Below are 11,013 nucleotides of genomic sequence, written 5' to 3'. Positions count from 1 at the left end.
GCACCAGGCTCTGCCTATTTGCCAACAAATTATTTCGTTGGTTTCTGGTGCTGGGTTGGATTTCAGTGAAAGAAGTCGAAACTACAGTGGAAAACAAAGGCCGGGTGTGGTGGCTCATACCTGTAATCCCAGCACTTTGGGAGGCTGAGGCGGGTGGGTCACCTGAGGTCAGGAGTTCGAGGCCAACCTGACCAATATGGCGAAGCCATTTTTGTACTAAAAATACAATGCAATTTTACTAAAAATACTAAAAATACAAAATTAGCTCATGGCTGTAATCCCAGCTACTTAGGAGGCTGAGGGAGGAGAATCTCTTGAACCCGGGTGGCGGAGGTTGCAGTGAGCTGAGATCGTGCCGTTGCACTCCAGCTTCGGCAACCAGAGCGAAACTCCATCTCAAAACAAAACAAAACAAAAGTCTGGGTAGTCATGGGGTTGTGTCCTCAGGATGCAGCCCTGAACCAAACAGTCCGGTTTTCTTTGTCCAGCACACCCACTGGATCTGGTTGTGTCGGTAAACAGACTTGCCCAGAGTTAGTTTTGCCTGATAAGGCGCACGTGTTTTCCAAGTTTATGAGAACCAAAGGGACAGGGGCTCGGCTTTGACTAATAACGAAACTGTAGTCATCTATTTCCTTTTAAAAAGTATTAAAATATCTGGCTTCTTCTTTAGAAAGAAAAATATTCTCTTGAGTCCTCTAAATCATGAGTGAAGCTCTTATAGTTACTGTTTCAAAAGACAAGGTGACAAATTCTATTTTTTATTTTATTTTATTACATTTTGTGATGGAGTCTCTGTTGTCCAGGCTGGAATGCAGTGGCACCATCTCGGCTCACTGCAACCTTCGCCTCCCAGGTTCAAGTGATTCTCCTGCTTCAGCCTCCTGAGTAGCTGGGATTATAGGCACCTGCCACCATGCCAGGTTAATTTTTGTATTTTTAGTAGAGACGGGGTTTCACCATGTTGGCCAGGCTGGTCTCAAACTCCTGACCTCAAGTGATCCACCCACCTTGGCCTCCCAAAGTGCTGGGTTTACAGGCTGAGCCACCATGCTGCCCCCAAGGTGATAAATTCTAAGCCAACAGTGGGAGTTCAAAGGCCAGACATCACCAGGGAGGCAACTGCTGTGCAAACCTGGGAAGGCTGTGGAGATTTCCTTAGAGGAAAGCACTGGTTAATATTTATTATTTCCCTGGGACCAGAGGTGGGAGATGACTTCGTGGTCAGAGGAGCCTACATGTGATCCTGATAGTGCCACCTGCCTGTGCAAGTCATTTTATTTATCTGACCTCAAATCCCCTCATCTGTAAAATTAGTTTGCTAGGGCCACTGTAACAAAGCACTGTAGATTGGGTGGTTTTTAAACCACAGAATTTATTTTCTCACAGTTTTAGAGACCAGAATTCTGAGATCAGTATTTCGGCAGGGCTGGTTTCTCCTGAGGCCTCTCTCTTTGTCTCCATGTCCTTCTCATGTCTTCACAGCGTCCTTCCTTTGTGTGTATCTGTGTGCTAGTTTCCTCTTCTCATGAGGACACCAGTCTTATTGGATCAGGGCCCACCCTAATGACCGTTTTAACTGCCTCTTTAAAAACCCTGTTTCCAAATAAAGTCATATTCTGAGGTACTGGGCGTTAGGACTTCAACATATGAATTTTGGGGAAACAAAATTTATATATTTTGGATATATTAATTCAAAATTCAGCTCATAACCACATGGATAATCCTACTTGTACTTCTTCTATACTTATGCTATGAGAGTATGTATTACGTATACATAATAATACATATTATATACTGAGAATTACATTTGATAATCAATTTTCTGTTGTTTTAAAATGTTTGTTGTTTGTACACACACACAAAAAAACTGTGCTGAAGTGCCAATAATCTAATAGGAGTCCTTTTTTTTCTTTTAATTTTCCATAGAGATGGGGTCTCACTATGCTGCCCAGGCTGGTCTCAAACTCCTGGCCTCAAGTTATTCTCCTGTTTCAGCCTCCAAAGTTGCTGGGATTATGGACATGAGCCACCTTGCCTGGCTTCCAATAGGAATTCTTATGATTATACTGTGAGACCAAATCTAAAAGGGTGCTGATGTCTAACTTTTTTAAAAGATATGGTGATATTTTAATGTAATTTTCTTGGATTATTTTAGGTCTGCTTGGGAGCAATGATAGTATTCTCAAAAGAAGCAATAACCAGTGCAGGTCAGGAGAGAAAGCTACTGAATTAAGAAAAGATAAATTATTTAAAGGTAAATCAAAAGGACAGGCCAACCTGCGTTCCGTTGCAGTTTTATCATTTTTGTTATTGTTGTTGTTTGCTTGTATGTTTTTTGTTTTACTTTAAGACCGAGTTATGTTCTGTCGCCCATGCTGGAGTGCAGTGGTGCGATCTCAGCTCACTGCAAACTCCACCCCCTGGGTTCAAGTGATCCTCCCTCCTCAGCCTCCCTAGTAGCTGGGATTACAAGTGTGCACCACCATGCTCAGCTAATTTTTGTATTTTTAGTAGAGACGGGGTTTCACCATGTTGGCCAGGATGGTCTCGAAGTCCAGACGTCAAGTGATTCACCAACCTCAGCCTTCCAAAGTGCTGGGACTACAGCCCAATTATTAATTGTTTGATTTTGAGCCTCAGTAAATATTAGTTCCCTTTTCCTTGATTAGTGTGATAATATACTCCAGAAACAGAATATTGGTGCTAATGACTTTTGGAAAACACACGATTTTATAAATTGAAAATCCAACAGTTTTTGTTGTTTCTTTAGAGAATCAAGGCACAAAGTAAATGATCAATAAACACTGGATGAATGCATGGATTGATGAATACATGGATTGATCAGTCAATGGATAGATAGGAAAGCAGAATGATACAAGGATGTTTTTATACACGTCTCACTTGATCTGAACTCTAACCAAATATCGACATGGCTGGTGAAGCCATCAGGATACTCCACTCCTCCTCCTTCTACTCTCATATATCCCCTCCAATGTAGGTGCTATAGAATAGATGCCATTAAAGGGCTTTATAAAATTAAACCTCAAACCTTTTAGATGGTATATTTCTGTTTTAAAGTCATACTTCCTTTTGATCTCTCAATTATGGCTGATTTGGGTTGGCACTGACACCAGATTTAGTTCACTCCCTCTCAAAACCTACTTCCCTGCCTAGTAAGAGATGCACTCCCTCCTGCAGTGAGCATCCAGGGTCACCTGCAGTGGACATACCCAGTTCATGTTCTGGCGGAAGTGTTTATAGCAGTCTACAACGAATCTGGTCTTCCTGGTTCACACCTTAGACTCTAGGCTTCTGGATGAGAAAGACAGTTTTCTAACTTCTTTCACATAGTCTGCATCTGAGCTTTAAGCCACCTTGTACTTATTCTGCATATGTTTCCCTCCTTTCAGAAAGTTCCCTAAGACTCTGGGCCTCTACTTGTCTAATACTTGTTCCAACCTATTTCTTTATCCAGTTGATAAAGGCAGTTTTGATGCTTAATGAAGCTCAGCTTTTTCTGCACTCTTCTAGGCTGGCAACGGGTATATCTAAGACAGCCCCAGTAATCCTGCCTCCTGGAATTCATACGTTTGGGTAGTCCCCACCCACACTGAGTAGGTATGACCCGTGTAAAGAATGGGATATTACAGAAATCACGGAATGTGACTTCTTACTCTGTCTTAGGAAGCCAACTACCATGAGAAGAGGACACTCAATCAGACCTGTGGAGAGGCCTACATGGCAAGGAACTGGGGCTTCTTGCCAACAGCCATACGAGTGAGCCGTCTTTCAGTCAAACCTTCAGAAGACTGCTGCTCCAGCTGACATCTTGACTGCAGTCTCATGAGTCAGAACCACCCGATTAAACTGCTCCCTAATTCCTAACTCACATAAACTTGTTGTTTTATGTGAGCCATTACATTCTGGGCTAATTTGTTAGGTGGCAATAGATAACTAATATACTTCCCAAGCTCTCCAAACCTTAATGGTAGATTCCATCTGTCCTTGAAACTTATTTGCATCATCCTACCATCTTCCCAGCATGGCTACAAGCAAACTTCTTGCCTCTCCCTGTTTCAAAGCTGTTCTTTCTCCTAAGCCCATTCGCTGGAAACCAATGGATGCATCTTTTTTGCCGGGTGTGGGGGAACTCAGGATATCACCACTTCCTTTCACCTCCCCAGGTTCTCATTATAGTCTCTAATTTAAGTGTCCCCAAGGAAATGGTCTTCTGGAATCCTATTTTTAAGTACTGAGTTATCTATCTTTCCTATGTAGAGTAAGAACAGACATAATGTTCTCAAAGGAAGTCAGCCCAGATGAAATGATTGTTACATATGTCCTATCCTTTATATTCAGACATGATACTACCCTGCTGGTCCAATGTACTAACGGGGGGCATGGAATTATACCAATTTTTAATTGCATCCAGTTCCTCTGATCTTGAATGAACTTTTTAAATGACTGGCTGGATTCATGGGAGCTGTCAATGGAACAGTTCCTGTGTCCAGAAACATATAACTGGATTAGGCTGAGAAGGGAGTAGGGCGCTACTCTCAATTCAGTCATTAACTGAAATGACTGGTCACCAATAAGGTATCTGTTTATGGTAAGATCATTCCACTAAAGCCGAGTCTCAACTTTTTCCTACATCAAGATGCCAGAGAGCATGCCTCCAGCATAACTCAGTAACAGTAGCTCACCTTGACACTGATGTTTTGTAATGATGAGGTAAGTTGGAGTGGTAAGTGATAAATATGGCTTTCTCCTCCCAATCCTGCCTATCCCCCTCCAGAGCAGAACTAAACATATTCTAAGGAAGTGTGTGTAGATCACAAATTACTTAGATATTCTCCCTAACATCTGAGAATTTCTACACTAAAGTGATACTAACATACCACAGGGCCCAAGAGGACGAGAGGTCATTTCAGTTCTAGAGAATCTGTTGCTTATGAATAGTTTGTGTTCTAGGACTTTCTGGCTGTATCCTTGTAAAATGCTTTGTACTTCTTGGTAGCCAGGAGATTGACGCACGATGTTATTATAGAAGCAAACAGAGCATCCATTCAAAGTAGAGTTCCAGGCATCCATTCAAAGTAGATATATCAAATAGGCATTTTGGACAGTTTAAAAGATCTCAAATTCTTTGTTCTTCCAAAAATCATCCCAGTGAAAGGAAATGTTTTTGTTTCAGTGGCCTGAAAAGAGAAACTCTTGACTTCAGTTCCTTCCAGCCCTGTCATCCGCACTGATAGCAAGGCCTCACCACAGCCTTCCTAATGGACGGAAGCCAGTGTCATTTCTGGATGCCCACAAGAGTGCCAGCTGGTTCCAGACTTTCTAATCCCTGCAGAGGAAAATAAAAATGAACTCTCTTTGTCAAAGGTGAAAATGAGAACTGGAATTTTTCCTGAATAGAAAATGAAGCACTCTCTATTTCTCAGTGACAGCTCCTCATGACGGATTTCAGACTGTGCCTGGGTGAGAAAAAATTCACAGTCAAACTGAAAAAAACATATTTTTTGATGTGTGATTGTGACCAGTTTCCACACACACACACACACACACACACACATAGAATACATAAAATCAAATAATAAATAGAGACAGGTGTAGATTCATTTAATATATACTTACTGAATGTCAACTATGTTATGATCACTGTAATAAGTGCTGGGATTTGAACAGTACACAAAACAAACACCATCCATTTTCCCATGAAGCTTATAGATGATAAGCAGACATATTAAACTATAATGTGTGTAAAATGTTAGGAAAGGACAATAAATGGTGACGGTGAGCTGCCTGAGGGAAGTCCCTTGCTTTATTTTCACAACTTCTTCCTCAGTACTTGGAATCATGCCTGGCACATCATAGGAGATTAACGTATATAGAATGACTTAATGAATGTATATATTCATTATGAGAAAGGTAAGATAGAGACAACTTGAGTTGTGGGAAGCCACAGTGGACCCCAGTGGGAAAGATAAGTAGGAATTATCCACAGGAAGGGGACAAGGTGTGGGGAAGCATTCCAGAGAGAAAGTAAAATGGACTTTTTTAAAAAATGTCCACCAGGAGTGGTGGCTCACGCCTGTAATCCCAACACTTTGGAAGACCAATGCAGGAGGATTGCTTGAACCTAGGAGTTCAAGACCAGCCTGGGCAACATAGCAAGGCCCCCATATTTACAAAAAAGACTTTTGTTAATGAACCAAGTGTGGTGGCACACACCTGTAGTCCCAGCTACTTGGGATTCTGCTATGGGAAGATTGCTTGAGCCCAAGATGTTGACTGCAATGAATCACGATCATGCCACTGCACTCCAGACTGAATGACAGAGTGAGACCTTGTCTCAAAAAAAAAAAAAAAGTTCATACTTTTTAAAAGTCACAAATCACAATGCAGCTATTTTTATCATGAATCACATCAAATAATGCGAAAAAAAAAATCCACCACGCTTATAAAATAATAATCACAAGAGATGCCAAGAAACAGATAAAAACACATTACTAATGGGAGATTTTAGCACACCACTGGGAATAAGACAGAGCTAGTGAACTAAAATTAAGATATCAAAGAACTAAACAATATAATCAATAAGGTATATCTTAAGAATGTATGTGAAAGTTTTCAGCCTGACAATAGAAAATACAATTTCTTCTCAGGGTACAAGGATCATTCCCAAAATTGATTATATATCAGGTCACAAAGAAAATATCAGTAAGTTCCATAAAGTGGAAATATTACCAAATATTCTACCAATATTACCGAATATTCCATCAAAACAAATATGTGTTCACAGTGTAATAAAACTAGAAATTATTGACAACAAAAGCAAGCAAAAAAAGCCCTTTTCACCTGAAAATGTAAAAGCTTTCTCTGAGGACTCTTGGATGAAAAGAGAAATATAAAATGAAATTTAAAAATTTCTAAAGCATATTGATAATTAAAACACAATGTATCAGAATATATGAGGTATTTAAAATAAGATTATTTAAAGCCATAACCCTAGGGAAATTCATAGCCTTAATCACATTTATCAATAAAAATAAAAGATTTTAAATAAATGAATTAAATTCCCAGCTCAGAAAGTCAGGAAAAAAAAAAGAAAGAAAACCCAACAAAAGAAAAATTGAAGTTAAAAGAAATTAGTGTGACAGTGAAAAAAAATAGATTTAGTTAGATCTATTTCAAATCAAATTCCTCGTGTTTAAAATTACTTGGTCAGGCACAGTGGCTCAGGCCTGTAATCCCAGCACTCTGGGAGGCCGAGGCAGGCGGATCACGAGGTCAGGAGTTTGAGACCAGCTTGGTCAACATAGTGAAATCCCGTCTCTACTAAAAATACAAAAATTAGCTGGGTGTGGTGGCATGTGCCTGTAGTCTCAGCTCCTCTGGAGGCTGAGGCAGGAGAATCGCTTGAACCCGGGAGGCAGAGGTTGCAGTGAGCCGAGACCACGCCATTGCACTTCAGCCTGGGTGACAGAGTGAGACTCCGTCTCAAAAAAAAAAAAAAAAAAAAAAAAGATAATTAACAAAATAAATAAGCCATTAGCTAACTTAAGAAAAAAAGAAAGAATGCAAAAATACAAAATAAGAAATAAGGAGAAATAACTATTGAAACAAGAAAAAATAAATCACGAGTCTATTTTGAAAACTCTGTGCAAATAAATTTGAAAAATTAGGTGAAATAGATAACGTCCTAAGGAAATACAGTTAGCCAAAATTGACTTGTTGAGATTTACATAGCTTAAACAGATTAGTATCTATACATTATGTGGAGGAAGTTATCAAGGAACCATCCTCCAAAATGCACGAGACCTAGATCATTTCAGAGGGAAATTCTTTTTTTTTTTTTTTTTTTTGAAACGGAGTCTCGCTCTGTCGCCCAGGCTGGAGTGCAGTGGCCGGATCTCAGCTCACTGCAAGCTCTGCCTCCCGGGTTCACGCCATTCTCCGGCCTCAGCCTCCCGAGTAGCTGGGACTACAGGCGCCCGCCACCTCGCCCGGCTAGTTTTTTTTTGTATTTCTTAATAGAGACGGGGTTTCACCGTGTTAGCCAGGATGGTCTCGATCTCCTGACCTCGTGATCCTACCAAAACGTCAAAGATAAGGTAATCTCTACATTGTTCCAGAGCAAATGAAGGATATTTTCCTAATTCTTTTTGTGAAGCAAGTATAATTTTGATACCTGAACTTGTTACAGAGCAGGAAAAAAAATTACAAACCATTATTATGTATGAAAATTGAGGCAAAGTTTTAAAATAAACCATTTATAAACAGAATTCAACACCACATTAAGAAAATAATACACCTTGGCCAATGGCAATTATTCCAGCAATTCAAAGTTGATTCAATATTAGGAAACCCACTAATGTAATTAATACACCATATTAGTTGATCTGAGAAGAAAAATCATACGATTGCTTCCATAGAGGCTATAAAACCTTTTATAATATTTAACATCTTCTGAGAGTACAAAAAACTCAAACTGGTCTTCCTCTATTCGCATACTACAATCAACACAGAAGACTTCCATGACCAAATGTGTGGGGATTTCTCCACACAGCAAGCAAGCAATCAAATCTTCAGCAGACACAAGCTGAGTATCCTTCAATTCAGTTCTGACAGCATCTACCTGGAGATAGGGTCAGATCCCACAGTTGGGTCAGTCCTATGAGACTGCTCCCACTTCCAATGCCAGTAGCAAGCCCCGGGTTGTTTTGTCTGTGCTTCTGACTGACTGGCTATAAAACAGGGATCCTACGATCTCTCGAGTTTGATTAATTTGCTAGAGTGGCTTATAGAACTTACTTATGTTTTTCCAGTTTATTTTAAAGAATATTACAGGCTGGGCGTGGTGGCTCACACCTGTAAATCCCAGCACTTTGGGAGGCCGAGGTGGGAGGATTGCTCAAGGTCAACAGTTGGAGATCAGCCTAGGCAACATAGTGAGACCCCCTATCTCTACAAAAAATAGAAATAAAAAAATTAGCCGAGCGTGGTGGTACATGCCAAAAACAAACAAACAAACAAAAAAGGATAGTACAAAGAATTACAGCATGGCAAGGGGAGCAGAGCTTCCATGCCTTCCCTGGGCATGGAAACCACCACATGTTCAGCCATCCACAAGCTATCTGAACCCAGTCCCTTTGGAGTTTTATGGAGGCTTTATTACATAGGCATGATTGATTAAACCATTGGCCATTGGTGATCAACTCAACCTTCATCATCTCCCCTCCCTGGAGATTGGGCAGTGGGGCTGAAAATCCCAACTCTCTAATCCTGCATTGGTCTTTTTGGTGACCAGCCCCCACCTGAAGCTACCTAGGAGTTGCCTGCCATAGTCAACCCAACAGCATAAAAAAGACACATCACTTGGGAAATTCTAATTTTAGAAGTTGTGTGCCAGGAAAATGGGTCAAACTCCAAATATGTACTCTAAAATATCACAATATTCATCACCCATTCCTGGTTAAAAAAAAAGAAAAAGAAAGAAAGAAAGAAAGGAAGAAAAAAGAAATTAATCGATACCTTTATGTATATATAGTCAGACTCAGATATCTGACTAAGTCAGGCAGACACTGGCAGTAAATGGCAATACTGCAGGAGGTGCAAACTCCAGCTTTGGGGATTTTATACACACACACTATATATATAGTAAATATATATACATTTTTTGCAAATATATATATATGTCCTAAAGGTCCAAAAGCCAGCATCTTGCTTAATGGAAAAACACTAAAGCTCTAGAAGCATTTCTAATAGGATTAGAAACAAGGCAAGGATGCCCATTATCACCACCACGTTCAACAGCATACTGGAGATATTAATTAACGATGTAATAGAAATAAATAACAGAGTGTACAGATAAGAATTGCAAAGAAGCTAAACCATTTCTACTTGCAGATGATTTGATCATGTGCCAGTAAAATTCTTGATAGTCAATGATAAAACTAACTCAAACAATAAAATAATTCAGTAAAGTAATAGGTTATAATGCTAACATATAGAAATTATTAGCTTTCATATAAACAAACAATAACTAGTTAGCTAATAAGATGATAGAGAAAATCCATTTACAATAGCAACAAAAAGGATAAAATACCTAGAAATGAATCAAACCAAAAAACACGTAAAATATTGCAAAATTAAGTTCAGCCTAAAGCTGCCTCCTTGTAAGTTTGGCCTAAAGGTTTCTCCATACGTAATGAACTGTAACCTAATGGGATGTGGCTATGTAAACATACTGTAACCTACTCTTGTACCAGTCACTGAGTTCCAGCCAATCATAGGCAGGTAGCTGTTCAAATAAGGCAGATGCCAAGCTGTAATCAATCTAGCTGTGTCTGCATCTCACCCATTTTCTGTACATCACTTTCCTTTTTCTGTCCATAAATCCTCACTGACCACAAAGCAGTGCCAGAGTCCCTCTGAAGCTCTTCTGGTCCAGGGGGTGACTGAATTCATGAATCATTATTTGCTCAATTAAACTCTATTAAATTTAATATCTCTACAGTATTTCTTTAACAGACGGGGTCAGAAGTGGAATCTGAAGTTGAGATTCCAGTGACCAACAAGAGCATCAAGTGACCAAGTAAAGTACCCCTTGACCATTGCATCCATTGCTCTCTCACAGCAGCTGGGGATCATGGGTGAGTTCTCTCTCAGATTCTGAAGTTCCACAGATTTGTGTTTTGAGTTATCTGAGTTTGAGCAAAAAAAAATTTTTTTTTTTTTTTTTTTTTTTTTGAGACAGGGTTTTGCTCTTGTCATCCAGGCTGGAGTGCAATGGTGAAACCTCGACTCACTGCAACCTCCGCCTCCCAGGTTCAAGCAATTCTCTTGCCTCAGCCTCCTGAGTAGTTGGGATTATAGGCATTTGCCATCATGCCTGGCTAATTTTTTGTATTTTTAGTAGAGACGGAGTTTCACCATGTTGGCCAGGCTGGTCTCGAACTCCTGACCTCAGGTGATCCGCCCGTCTTGGCCTCCCAAAGTGCTGGG

The sequence above is a fragment of the Theropithecus gelada genome, chromosome 1 (assembly GCF_003255815.1).
Source record: "Theropithecus gelada isolate Dixy chromosome 1, Tgel_1.0, whole genome shotgun sequence".
Taxonomy (NCBI): Eukaryota; Metazoa; Chordata; class Mammalia; order Primates; family Cercopithecidae; genus Theropithecus; species Theropithecus gelada.
Note: the sequence above shows the minus strand (reverse complement) of the source record.